Here is a 13,016-nt window from a genome sequence, read left to right as displayed (position 1 = left end):
TTATAATAATATAAAGACAAGATTCTTATAAATTATATGCATCGGTGTAAAATTATGTATACGACATTTTGAAACCGCCATTCTTTTTTTTATTTTTATTATTTACACACTTTTAATTAACTTTTAATACACTGCTATAAACAGGACAGTAATATTCTAACAATGTTATATAATAATGTGTTTAACATTTCCGCATCCTATAATTTTTTACAAACTATTTACGTGAACTATTTACCCAAAATGTTAATACAGTGACAACCAAAAAATTGTCATCAAATTTCAATAAAATGCCACAAAACTAATACAAGTATATACATATGCACCAAATTTGCGTTCCATTGCATTCAGAACATTTGGATTTTGGATTTTAGATCTAAATGTAAGTTTTACAATAAAAGTTTTGGTGGTAAGACCTCTTGTGAGTCCGCGAGGGTAGGTACCACTGCCCTGCCTATTTCTGCTGTAAAGCAGTAATGCGTTTCGGTTTGAAGGATGCGACAGCAGTTGTAATTATACTGAGACCTTGGAACTTATATCTCAAGGTGGGTGGCGCATTTACGTCTTAGATGTCTATGGGCTCCAGTAACCATTTAACATCAGGTGGGCTGCGAGCTCGTCCACCTATCTAAGCAATAAAAAAGTTCAGAGTTCAAAAAGAAAATTCGCAAGCCTCAAAAGAATATTTACAGAACTTAACGAAACATTGATTACAACGTTTTAAAACAGTATTACTGTTTAATGTTGTAGCTGTACCCTTAGAAATAAGGTGACACTCTACAAAACTTGCATACGCCCCGTCATGACCTATGCAAGTGTAGTGTTCGCTCACGCGGCCCGCATACACTTAAAATCATTCCAAGTCATTCAATCCCGTTTTTGCAGGATAGCCGTCGGAGCCCCGTGGTTCGTCAGGAACGTCGACCTCCATGACGACCTGGACTTAGAGTCCACCAGTAAGTATATGCAGTCGGCGTCAATGCGCCACTTCGATAAAGCGGCACGACACGAGAACCCTCTCATCGTGGCCGCCGGTAACTACATTCCCGATCCTGCGGACAGAATGGAAAGCAGTCGACGTCGCCCAAAACACGTCATCTCGGATCCTCCCGATCCACTAACGGTGCTTCTAGGTACTTCAAGCACCGGTCACCGTTCTCGTCGAACCCGTCGCTTGCGACGAAGGGCTCGACGAGTAAATTAACTCCCAGACACAGCCCACTGAGTTTCTCGCCGGATCTTCTCAGTGGGTCGCGTTTCCGATCCGGTGGTAGATTCTGCGAAGCACGGCTCTTGCTAGGGTTCGTGTTAGCAACGTCATCAGGTTTGAGCCCCGTGAGCTCACCTACAAAAGTTAGGGTTACGCTGACATAGCCTCTCAAGGCTCTCAGCTTAGGCAGGAAAAAAAAAATGTAGCTGTATATTTTTGAAATCGTAATTTTTGCTACACAAATTAATGCATTGCGAAAGGGAATACGAGCTGAAAGCTATTATTACCGAAACAGAATATCACGTTAACTAGTACATCATTTAATACGAAAGAAAAATTGAATGATGAGGTGTGATAGATGATACGCCCGCGAACACGACCGGCCACTGTTTTTTAAATTTTTTTAATATTTATTCACACGTAATTGTTTGTTATTTTGCAACTTACTTGTGGATAGGATAGAACCTCTTATGAGTACTGCTTCATGGCAGAAATAGGCAGGGTGGTGGTACCTACCCGTGCGGGCTCAAATATGCCTTAACACCAGTAATTACGAAAAATTATAATTGTTGCGGGTTTGATGTTTATTCAACGGGGAAGTCATTCGTAAAAAGTTATTTAGTATGTATTTCATCAGAAATCGGGAAACCTGCCAGTAGGATTCGAACACCGGCACAGTCGCATCGATAGATACGAATGCACCGGACCTGTTATCCTTTAGGCTACGACGACTTCATGATTAGTCGTAGTCTTCATATTGTGATTAAATAACTGGCTATTATAGTAATAATAATACTATTTAAAAGAGCATTCGAAAAAACAAGTCTTTAAAATTGGATATTATTAAGTTACGTAGATGAACCTACGTAGTTAAAACCGTTACCATAGATGTAAAATGCCAAAGACATTCTATTCTATTTATTTTATTCATAATTTTTTGTATGTTCTATTTTTTCTTAAAACTTATGTCGTTCGAAAAGAATGCGAATTTACACGTCTTATTTTCGATCGACAATAGTGTTGATCGAAGTGTCTAGTATAACAATAATCGAATATAATTTCTTATCCTCATACAACTAAAGTTTACCGTAAAGTTTTTACGCGCGTGCAAATATTTATTCCGTCGGCAAAATCAAACGGTACATCGTACAGCTCAGTACACACTAACGCACGCGGAATTCATTTAAACAATGTTTTAATGCATTCTTTAAGATACGAACTTTGTCGATACCTTCTATTTTATTTTTATATTTATACCAGTCTATTCTAAGCTTTTTTACCCGAAGGGGGTCCATACAGAAATAATGAAAATAATATTAAAATTAATATAAGAAAAAACTAACTTTTTAATCCTAAACTAACTTCTTAATTAACTTTTTAAACTTTAATATTTACTTTTTAACTGTTTAATAAAAATAAAAACAATAATCATCAATGTATCTTCAAATTGTTTGTAATTAAGTATTTTTGTGTGGATTAAAGAAAGCTTTATTATTATCATTATTATTATTCTAAGCTTAACCACAATTGGGTTTTAATCGATTTCCTGTTTACGCTTAAAGCATTAAAGACAGTTTATTGTTCTCTCTATACATTTGATTACATGTTATAGGAAAAATTTGAATTTTTTTTTTCAGAAGTTACAATCGGCTTTACAGTCACATTGACAATGATAATAAATGAGGCAAGTCCAAGCGTTACTTCGTACGATTCACATTAAAACACATCTAAGTTAGTATATAGTATACAGTGGATATATTAAAGCTTTGCGGTTCACGATCGCAGTATTTTCCCGCGCGGCTGCCGCATGTCCTACTTGCAGGGAAACTGTGACAGACAAACACTTTGGCACTTATTCTTGTTGAACTTTCACTTATTACAATTAGAGCATGGTCGGTGCGTGCGTCTTACTTTAATGCACGTACTTTTGCAAAAACATTACTTTCGGCTGCACGATCTGTTCAGGTGTTTATTTTTTCCAACTAATGACTCTATCACTATGACTATTATTTTGTTAAATAATTTGGATGAGGTGAAAAAATCCATGTAAGTAATTTTTGAATGTGCATCTGTAGTCCGTTGCTGCGTCAATGTCACTCAGTACATTGAGACATTAAGTAAATGTCTATTGGACTGAAACAATAGCATAGACCTATATAGTAGGGACCGAACATATTGTTCTATACCATAGAATACTTCAGTGTTCTATACGTACAATTGCCTATATAAATAGCACCCATTTTGAAGGCACACACAAGCATATATCTATCTCGTTCTCACTCAGCACTGTAACTCGCAGGAAAACAATATAACATTATTTCAGTGCGTACATAAAGTGAAACATGAATTTACGTAAATACCTAATGAGGCCTAAAATCCGCTATGTTTAGCGCACCAAATGTCATTGTCAATCAGTTCAGCCGTCTGTCTTAGGTTGTACATTATTTATCAATTTTGATATCGATTTAATATGATTGCATATATCATTTTTTTTTGTTGATGTTTCATTTCCATAGATTTCATACTTCAGTGAACAATAGTTGTTCTAATGACAAATCGGAGCCAAGAAGTGCGGTGGTTCAAAAGGCTTTACAACATGACCTACCACCACTTCAAGATCTTATTTAAAGAACCGTAACTTTTCACGTTAAATTTCTACAAGTAGGTTTATTTAGTATTGAATTAATTAGCCGATACAACCTAATGTTTCCGGTCGTATCAACGCTGCCCTCATTTTCAATGTAAGCTTTTGATGATTTAAATTGGAACATCAAGATCGTATCGTCTTTTCGTAAACTAATAAACAATCTTAAAAATATATATATGTGGGAATATTTAGGTGTAACCATTGGCCACACCGACCTGACAGATGACAGATGGTGCATGAAGTATAAGTGACAGATTGATTAAGACGAAATAAGAAAAGACGTATATTTTTGTGAACTGATGATTAAATAAAATTTAACAAATTCGCTAATTTCATTGTGCACCGCGATCCCACAAAACTTTGGGGGCTCGTCCGGGATCGAAATAGACATCAAGATCGGTGATCAGTGTACAAAAGTTGCGAACAAAGACTACGCACACGGGAAAAAGTGAGGGTATTTTCACATTTCAAATTTCACGTGAAGACGTTTACAAAGAATTCTATTGATAGTAAAATGCCTCGGAAGGGTGCTAAAGAAGACGAAGAATGCTTTGCTGAACCTGCTCCACAAATTTCCTTCTGCGAATTAGAAAAATCTATGACTGCATTTTCTGGTGACGATGCATACGGCGTGGATACCTTTATAAAGGATTTTGAAGATATCGCTAATCTCATGCAATGGACGGGCATTGAAAAACTGATCTACGCAAAAAGGCTTTTGAAGGGGACAGCAAAATTGTTCCTGAGATCTTTGACTGGTACGACTACATGGGAACTCTTGAAAACGGGATTAAAAGAGGAATTTGGACTACATCTGAACAGCGCAGCCATTCACAAGACCATATCAAATAGGAAGATGAAACCAGGTGAAACCTACCAACAATATTTTTTGCAACTCAAAGAACTAGCAGTACTCGGAAATATTGAAGATGACGCCCTAATGGAATACATCATTGATGGCATCCCTGACAATGAAATGAATAAAACTATTCTATATGGAGCTTCCAACATCAAAGAATTTAGGAAAAAACTTGATTTATATGCTGAAATAAAGAAGAAATGTCGAACGTCAAACAAAGCTTATAATCAATCAACAACATCCAAGCCTACAACATCTGGATGGAAGAAACCATTACCTAAGAAGAGATGTTTCAACTGCGGAGACCTAGATCATGAATCTTCAGGCTGCTCTAAAGGAATAAAGTGCTTCCGTTGTAATGACTTTGGTCATAAGTCAACTGACTGTCCCAAAAATATAAAGAAGACTCTAGAAATAAAATGTAACAAGGAGAATGATAGCCAAGCACCCTACAAAGAAGTTTTGATCAATAATGTTATGGTAAAATCACTTATTGACACTGGCAGTGATGTGAACCTAATGAATGAATCTACATTTACTCAAATACAAGGCGACACTTGTAACTACCACCCTGATTTAGTACAAAGCCTGACAGGCATTGGTGACTGTGAGGTACATACAAGAGGCTCATGTACTCCAAGAATTGAGATTGATGGTTGCCAATGTGAAGCAACGTTCTATATCATCGAAGATGACAAAATACCAGTTGATGTAATAATAGGGAACCCAATATTACAGGACATAGAACTCAGTTTTAAGTCTGGTGTTATTTCTGCTAAAAGAATTTTACAAGTCACAATGTTAGAGGATCAGGCTGAGGAACCAATGATTATAGGAAATTTCAAATATAAAGATCAGATTGAGAAAATACTGACAGAATATGACCCTGGAAAATGTTCTAAAGAATCCAGAGTTGAATTAAAGTTATTACTTACTGATGAAACCCCAGTGTACCAGAATCCACGACGCCTATCCCCTTTAGAACTAGAAATTGTAGATAAACAAATTAAGGAATGGCTAAAGGATGGTATAATTAAACCAAGTAATTCAGACTTTGCAAGTCCAATAGTACTGGCAAAAAAGAAGAATAAAGGATATCGACTGTGTGTCGACTATCGAAAACTAAACAAAAAGATAATCAAAGAAAGATTTCCTCTTCCACTCATAGAAGACCAGATAGACAGGTTGAAAGACGCTACAATGTTTACAACATTGGACCTGAAAAATGGATTTTTTCATGTTAATGTTTGCAAGGACAGCCAGAAGTATACATCGTTTGTGACTCCTCGTGCCCAATTCGAATTTCAAAAAATGCCTTTTGGTCTCTCCGTTGGACCCTCTGTGTTCCAGAGATTTGTTAATGATGTGTTTCAGGACCTGATCTTGGATGGTGTGGTGTTGACCTATTTAGATGATTTGATCCTGCCATTTAAACTTCCTAAAGAAGGTATTGAGAAGTTACAAAAAGTTTTATACAGAGCTGAAGAATATGGACTAACTTTCAACTGGAGTAAATGTCAATTTATGCAGAAGAAAATTAACTATTTGGGTTATATCATTGAGGATGGTAAAATCAGTCCATCAAAAGAGAAAGTGACTGCTGTTGCTCGTTTTCCAACCCCACACAATATTAAGACTTTACAATCATTTCTTGGACTTACAGGATATTTCAGAAAATTTATCAAAAATTATTCTCTTATAGCAAGACCGTTAACCAACCTTTTGAAAAAAGGTGTTGTTTTCAATTACGACGAAGAATGTGAGAAGGCAGTTGAGACCCTCAGAACTATTCTGTGTCAATCACCAGTTTTGCAGATCTACAATCAAGACTTAGAAACCGAACTCCACACTGATGCAAGTGCTGACGGCTATGGAGCTGTATTATTACAAAGAAACCTGAAAGATAATAAGATGCATCCAGTTTACTACATGAGTAGGAAGACTTCACCTGCAGAAAAGAAGTATCATAGTTACTATTTAGAAGTTTTAGCTGTTGTTGAAGCTATCAAGAAATTCAGAGTTTACCTGCTTGGAATCCATTTCAAAGTCATCACTGACTGCTCTGCTCTGACAACAACTCTAAAGAAAAAAGACTTACCTCCAAGAGTAGCACGCTGGGCTCTGTTGCTTGAAGAATATAATTACACTATTGAACATAGACCTGGAATAAGAATGAAGCATGCTGACGCTCTCAGTAGACAACCTGTAGAAAACATCTTTATACTTACCGACACAACCGCCCGCCTCCGTAGAGCACAAGATGATGACCTAAAAATAAAACTGATTAAAAAGGTCTTAGAAAAAGAACATTATGATGACTTTATGATTGAAGCTGGAATATTATGGAAAATAAAAGATGGAAAAAAATTAATGGTGGTACCTAAGAAAATGCAAAATGAAATTATTAGAAAAAATCATGACAAGGGACATTTTGGATTAATTAAAACAGAAGAATTGATTTCCAGAAACTATTACTTTGAAAACATGAAAGATAAGATCAAATCAGTATTAGAAAACTGCATAGAGTGTATTTTAATTTCACATAAAAAGGGAAAATCCGAAGGTTTTCTGCATGCCATAGACAAAGGAGACATACCACTATCTACTTACCATATTGACCATTTGGGACCGTTGACATCAACAAATAAGAATTACAAGTATATACTCACAGTTGTAGATGGGTTCACAAAATTTACATGGATTTACCCAACAAAGACTTTGTCCACTGATGAAGTTATTGACAAACTGAAGATTCAACAACAGACTTTTGGTTCACCACAGAGGATTATTAGTGACAGAAGTACCTCCTTTACATCCAACACTTTTAAAGAATTTTGTGAAACTGAAGGAATCTTACATCACATTATTACTACTGGCCAACCTAGAGGTAATGGTCAGGTTGAGAGAGTCCATCAGATAATAATTGATGCTCTAAGTAAATTATCAGCAGATGATCCCACTAAGTGGTACAAACACATCAGTAATATCCAGAGATGCTTAAATGGTTCATTTCAAAGAAGCATTAAGATGTCACCCTTTGAATTACTGACAGGAGTCAAAATTAATAATAAAAATGAAGCTATCTACAATTTAATTAAGGAAGAGAATCTTAAATTTTTCTGTGATGAAAGAGAAGACTTGAGGAAGAAAGCAAGGGAGAACATACAAAAAATTCAAGATGAGAATAGAAGAAATTTTAACCGAAGACGAAGGAAACCCAGAGAATATGAAGTAGGAAATCTTGTTGCTATCAAGAGGACACAATTTGTGCAAGGCTACAAACTGCATCCAAGATACTTAGGACCTTATGAAGTCGTGAAAAAGAAGAGGAACGACCGTTATGATCTCCAGAGGATTGGTCAAGGTGAAGGACCCCATCACACCAGTAGCTCCGTGGATATGATGAAACCTTGGGTCGCTGATGCTGTCGAGTATGAGTCATCTGGGACAGACGACTGAGCAGGACGGCCGTGTGGGAATATTTAGGTGTAACCATTGGCCACACCGACCTGACAGATGACAGATGGTGCATGAAGTATAAGTGACAGATTGATTAAGACGAAATAAGAAAAGACGTATATTTTTGTGAACTGATGATTAAATAAAATTTAACAAATTCGCTAATTTCATTGTGCACCGCGATCCCACATATATAATAATAAAGAATGATAAAAACAAGTTCAACGCTGAAATTTAATGGGCGGCTCTGTGAGTCGTTGACCCCGTGCAGTACTTATGGTTATATTTTGACAGCAACAAACAACTACGGTTTCAAATATGAAACATATATAAAACACTAGCGGCCCGCTCCGGCTCCTATTTATTAATATATAAAATTATAGCCTATGTCACTCGGGAATAGTGTAGCTTTCAAACAGTGAAAGAATTTTTCAAATCGGTTCAGTAGTTTCGGAGCCTATTCAATACAAACAAACAAACAAATCTTTTCTCTTTATAATATTAGTATAGAAGTATAGATGAATGTTTATGAATTCACAACGAAAGTTTTGTAGTACATGGAGTGACGTAGCTATTTAAGTTAAGATGCCTGTAAATACCTACTTGAATTTAAAAAAAAAACACTTTAGTTTGGAACTCGATTGATTAAATACTTAACTGTTGGCTGACGTCTGGCGAGAAATTGCACAAGATCAGGCGACTGCTGTTATCGTCAGGTCTTGACACAATTTGGGTTATTGAGCCAGCGATGAGTAAAGAAAATGGGAGGATGAACTACGGTAAATATTCCCTTAAGCTCGGAATTTCTTAAATTGCAACAATTGAATGTATGATATTTATTTATGTAAATATCTCACAAAAAAACCTCACATGATTTATTAATCCAACATCCAATTCGTCTATTGACGCTTCCGTACGCTAACCGCAGACTGGATCCTATAGACATCTTAAAGTTAGCATTCTTGAAACTCAAAATTTCTCTAGTTGCATCAATTGAATGTATGATATTTATTTATGTACTTAAATGTCTCACAAAAAAACCTCACATGATGCATTAATACAACATACAATCCGTCCATTGACGCTCCCGTACGTTGACCGCAGACCGGATACTGTAGACATCCTAAAGTGAGCATTATTGAAACTCATCATTTCTTTAGTTGCATCAATTGAATGTATGATATTTATTCATATAAAGTATCTCACAAAAAACATGACATGATTCATTAATCCAACATCCAATTCGTCTATTGACACTTCCGTACGTTGACCACATACCGGATCCTGTAGACATCTTAAAGTAAGTATTCTTGAAACTTTTGACACTTCGCAGCAGAATTAGATCGTAACACTAACTCGAACTGATACTACATCCTATTATAAACAGGATAGTTTTGTAAACAAAGACATTAATTATGTTTATGTAACGATCTAAACGTTAATATCTTTAGTCCGGTTAGGTGGGCTCACTTTCACTAAATATTGGTCGTTCACATTCGTATTGGCTGGTTGCTTTACGTCAGAACGTATAACCGGTCGAAAGACAGACAATGGTAGATATGAATATATTTACGTTTAACATTTTCTGCAAATAGAAGAAAGCGAAAATGACGAAATTTTAAATATGTATGTGAAACGAGTCGTTCTGCCGGTTCGCAAGATTTTATGGCACCTACATGTTTTCTTGCTCAAATTATTACCGGGAAAATATTTGATGTGCTTTACTTTAAATTCAACGCCTCAAGTAATCTCTATATTGTAAACGAAATAAAACTGGTAAATGCTACTTAATTCATTGTCTTTCATTGTTTTTGTTCTATGACAATTTTTTAAGTATTTCTATCGATTTATAATAATATATAAAACTGCATCTCTCTCCTATAAAGCTATTGTTGCACTTACATTAAGCACGTAATGATAATACACATTTAACGTTCACACGTATTAGTTAATGATTTATCGTTAATTATTTTCTATTAATAATACTTACATCATAATTACATGCGTTTAGTTTTTTAAGGCTTACCTTATGACTTTCTATTCAAATGGGCATTGGTTAAGTTGTGATTTTAATTATTTTTTGTAAACATGAACCGTGTTATGAAACTGATTTAAATCTCTTAAGAGGCTACTAAGTATTCACTATGGTTATTTTTAATAATTAATTGAAAACGTTATCGCTTTTCTAGATGGTGACATTATCAATGGCATAAAGAAAGTCTAGCCGTTGCCTGATAAAAAATTAGCCACATGCTACTCCATTCATCAATGTCACCTATTCAGTTAATAAATAACTTCTATATATTCTACGAACTAAGTACGTTATATCTGAAAACACTTTCTGATTAAATAAGGCCATCATGTTTTTTAATACAAGAAATTATAAATAAAATGGTCAGTCATTGGATCTATACTAATCGATACGTTTTTGAGAACAATAAAATTTTGTCATTCAAGAATTTAATTGTGAATAGAAAATAATGTCCACTTTCACAGTCATACGATATAGTACTGATTTTTTGTAGATGGAAGGTTTAACCCACTGAGATTTTCGCCGGATTTTCTCAGTGGGTCGCGTTTCCAATCCGGTGGTAGATTCTGCGAAGCACTGCTCTTACTAGGGCCAATGTTAGCAACACTCTGGTTTGAGCCTCGTGAGCTAACCTACTCGTCAAGGAAAATTGATTTTTTTATTGCCCTTGTAGGCAGTCGAGCATACGGCCCACCTGATGGTGAGTGGTTACCGTCGCCCATGGTCTTCAGAAATGCCAGGGGCAGAGCCAAGCCGCTGCCTACCGCTTAATACTCTCCACAAGCCTCTTTTAAAGGACATGTCATAGCGCTCGGGAAACACCGTGGAGGGGAGCTCATTCCATAGCCGTTTGGTACGTGGCAAATAGCCTCTCAAGGCTAATTTAGTCGAAGCTACCGAACTGCGACATAGCACAGTCACACCAGGGTCACACTAGGAGTTCACTGACATCGTTCACGTATTAACGGATCCAAGTACGCAACAGCTGACGACTAAATTATCCGTGGTCTTACGAAGTAAGCTTTGCCACAACTAATGGTTCTCGAAGAGCGATCTTAGACGACAATTCATGGTTCATAAAATCGAGGACAGGTAAACTAGCTTAAATGGTATAATAATACTTTTAGCTTCAGTTTTGCTTAACTTAAACAACAGAACCGGTATGATTTGAAACACAAATTTATATCAATTAAAATTGTTTTTACGTATATTATAGTATTTCCCAGTACTAGAGGTCCCGCAGTAGTCGAAATTCGACTATAATTAATTGGAATTGTAAGTTTGTACACTATTATGATTGTATTTTATACTTTCCTAATCCCAAAATTCCCCAAGACTACACTATAAAAAATATAAACTAAGACAAACAATATTTAATGTATTCTCAATTTGACAACAGACGTCAAGAACAAAAGTTTGACAATAAATAGTATGCATGCGTGTGTGCGTCGACTACATGGTATGTAGTGTGTGTAATGTTTTCTTTATTGATTTAATGTATCTCTTATGCATTATTTAAAAAAAATATTAGCATTGTGCACTTCTTCTCTATATTCTCTAATATAATTCTCCGTCCGCGCAATTTTCGTAAAAAGGGATACAAAGTTTTTGCTTCACGTATTAATATATAGATAATACTGGTATCAAACTTACATTTTTCGTTATAGAGACGACACGTGCCGATATCGATAGCGTTTAGCGAATTCCGTATATCATTAGCGTTGCTATGACAGCCAGTAAAAACATTGATGACGCATTCCTTCCCACAGTTCCGTCATTACAGCATAAGCAATAATAATTTCTCTATAGGTATGCGTGGGCCACGTCCGGAACTCCGATCTCAATGCCGAAGAGGGGCGACACACTTGCTCAGCTCACCTCGGCATTTGTATGCGGAGGCCGCGATCACAACGTGTAGCAGGTTTAGAAGTAAGAGCGGTTTGAATACGAGTATACCTACCTACTGATGTCAGAATTACGAGTTTTACGGTAAATTTATTTATTGTATACTACGAAAATTCGAAAGGCTACATACAACATTGGGTAATGTAATATTACAACATGACCCAAATGCCTTTAAACATCTGATACATTATTATGTACATCAAAGAAAGTCATTAAAAAAACATGTACGTATTTCGATTTATTGGATTATTAAGGCTTAAAATGTGATTAAATTAATATGCTTAGATTTAGGTTGAAGCTCGTAACTTAACCCACACTCAGTTATCGGATAACCGAAAACACGCTGTTGGTTATTGCACGAGAACGCGTTGTACGCGCCGTGCCAATTTACACCGATACCATTAAATTCAATCATGTATCACTATGTATCTCTATCGAAAACCACAGACCAATAAATAATATTTAATAATAAAACGTAAATTTGATTTTTATTTACACTGCCTTAATTCTGGAGAGACGCTCGTCAAATATGAAAAGGTATTAATAATCAGAAACATTTCTAAAACATATAACATATAGCATAAAGTCAGAAGGCTAAATTATGCAAAATTAAATAGAGCAGACGAGAATATAAGATTGCCTTCAACTAACTCGTTGTTAAAAAAAAAATGCACCAATCGTAAGATAAGATACGGGTTTTTGGGGTCGGACAAACTCGTGTCGTGTATTTGCATTAATATGTAATAATATTCTTACCTGATATCGCCTGTTCGTATTTAAGAAAAAAAAATTTTTTTTCTACTTCAATTCTTTACTACTTTTCGTATAATGGGTGTCGCTCCAAAATGGGTATTAGAGACGGTAGAGGTACTATCATAATACATAATCGATTCCATGAAAATAATGA

The 13,016-nt window shown here is 35.7% G+C and overlaps 1 protein-coding gene across 1 annotated transcript in view; it reads right to left on the bottom strand.

Moving 5' to 3' along the window:
• Positions 1–13,016, bottom strand: part of LOC101743425 (calpain-C) — an 82,741-nt gene that overhangs the window by 66,113 nt on the left and 3,612 nt on the right. The gene's annotated exons all lie outside the window — the stretch shown is intronic.

This window comes from Bombyx mori, chromosome 1, assembly GCF_030269925.1.
Source record: "Bombyx mori chromosome 1, ASM3026992v2".
Classification (NCBI taxonomy): domain Eukaryota; kingdom Metazoa; phylum Arthropoda; class Insecta; order Lepidoptera; family Bombycidae; genus Bombyx; species Bombyx mori.
The sequence above is the reverse complement of the archived record's forward strand: the minus strand, read 5'-3'. Positions and strand labels throughout refer to the sequence as shown.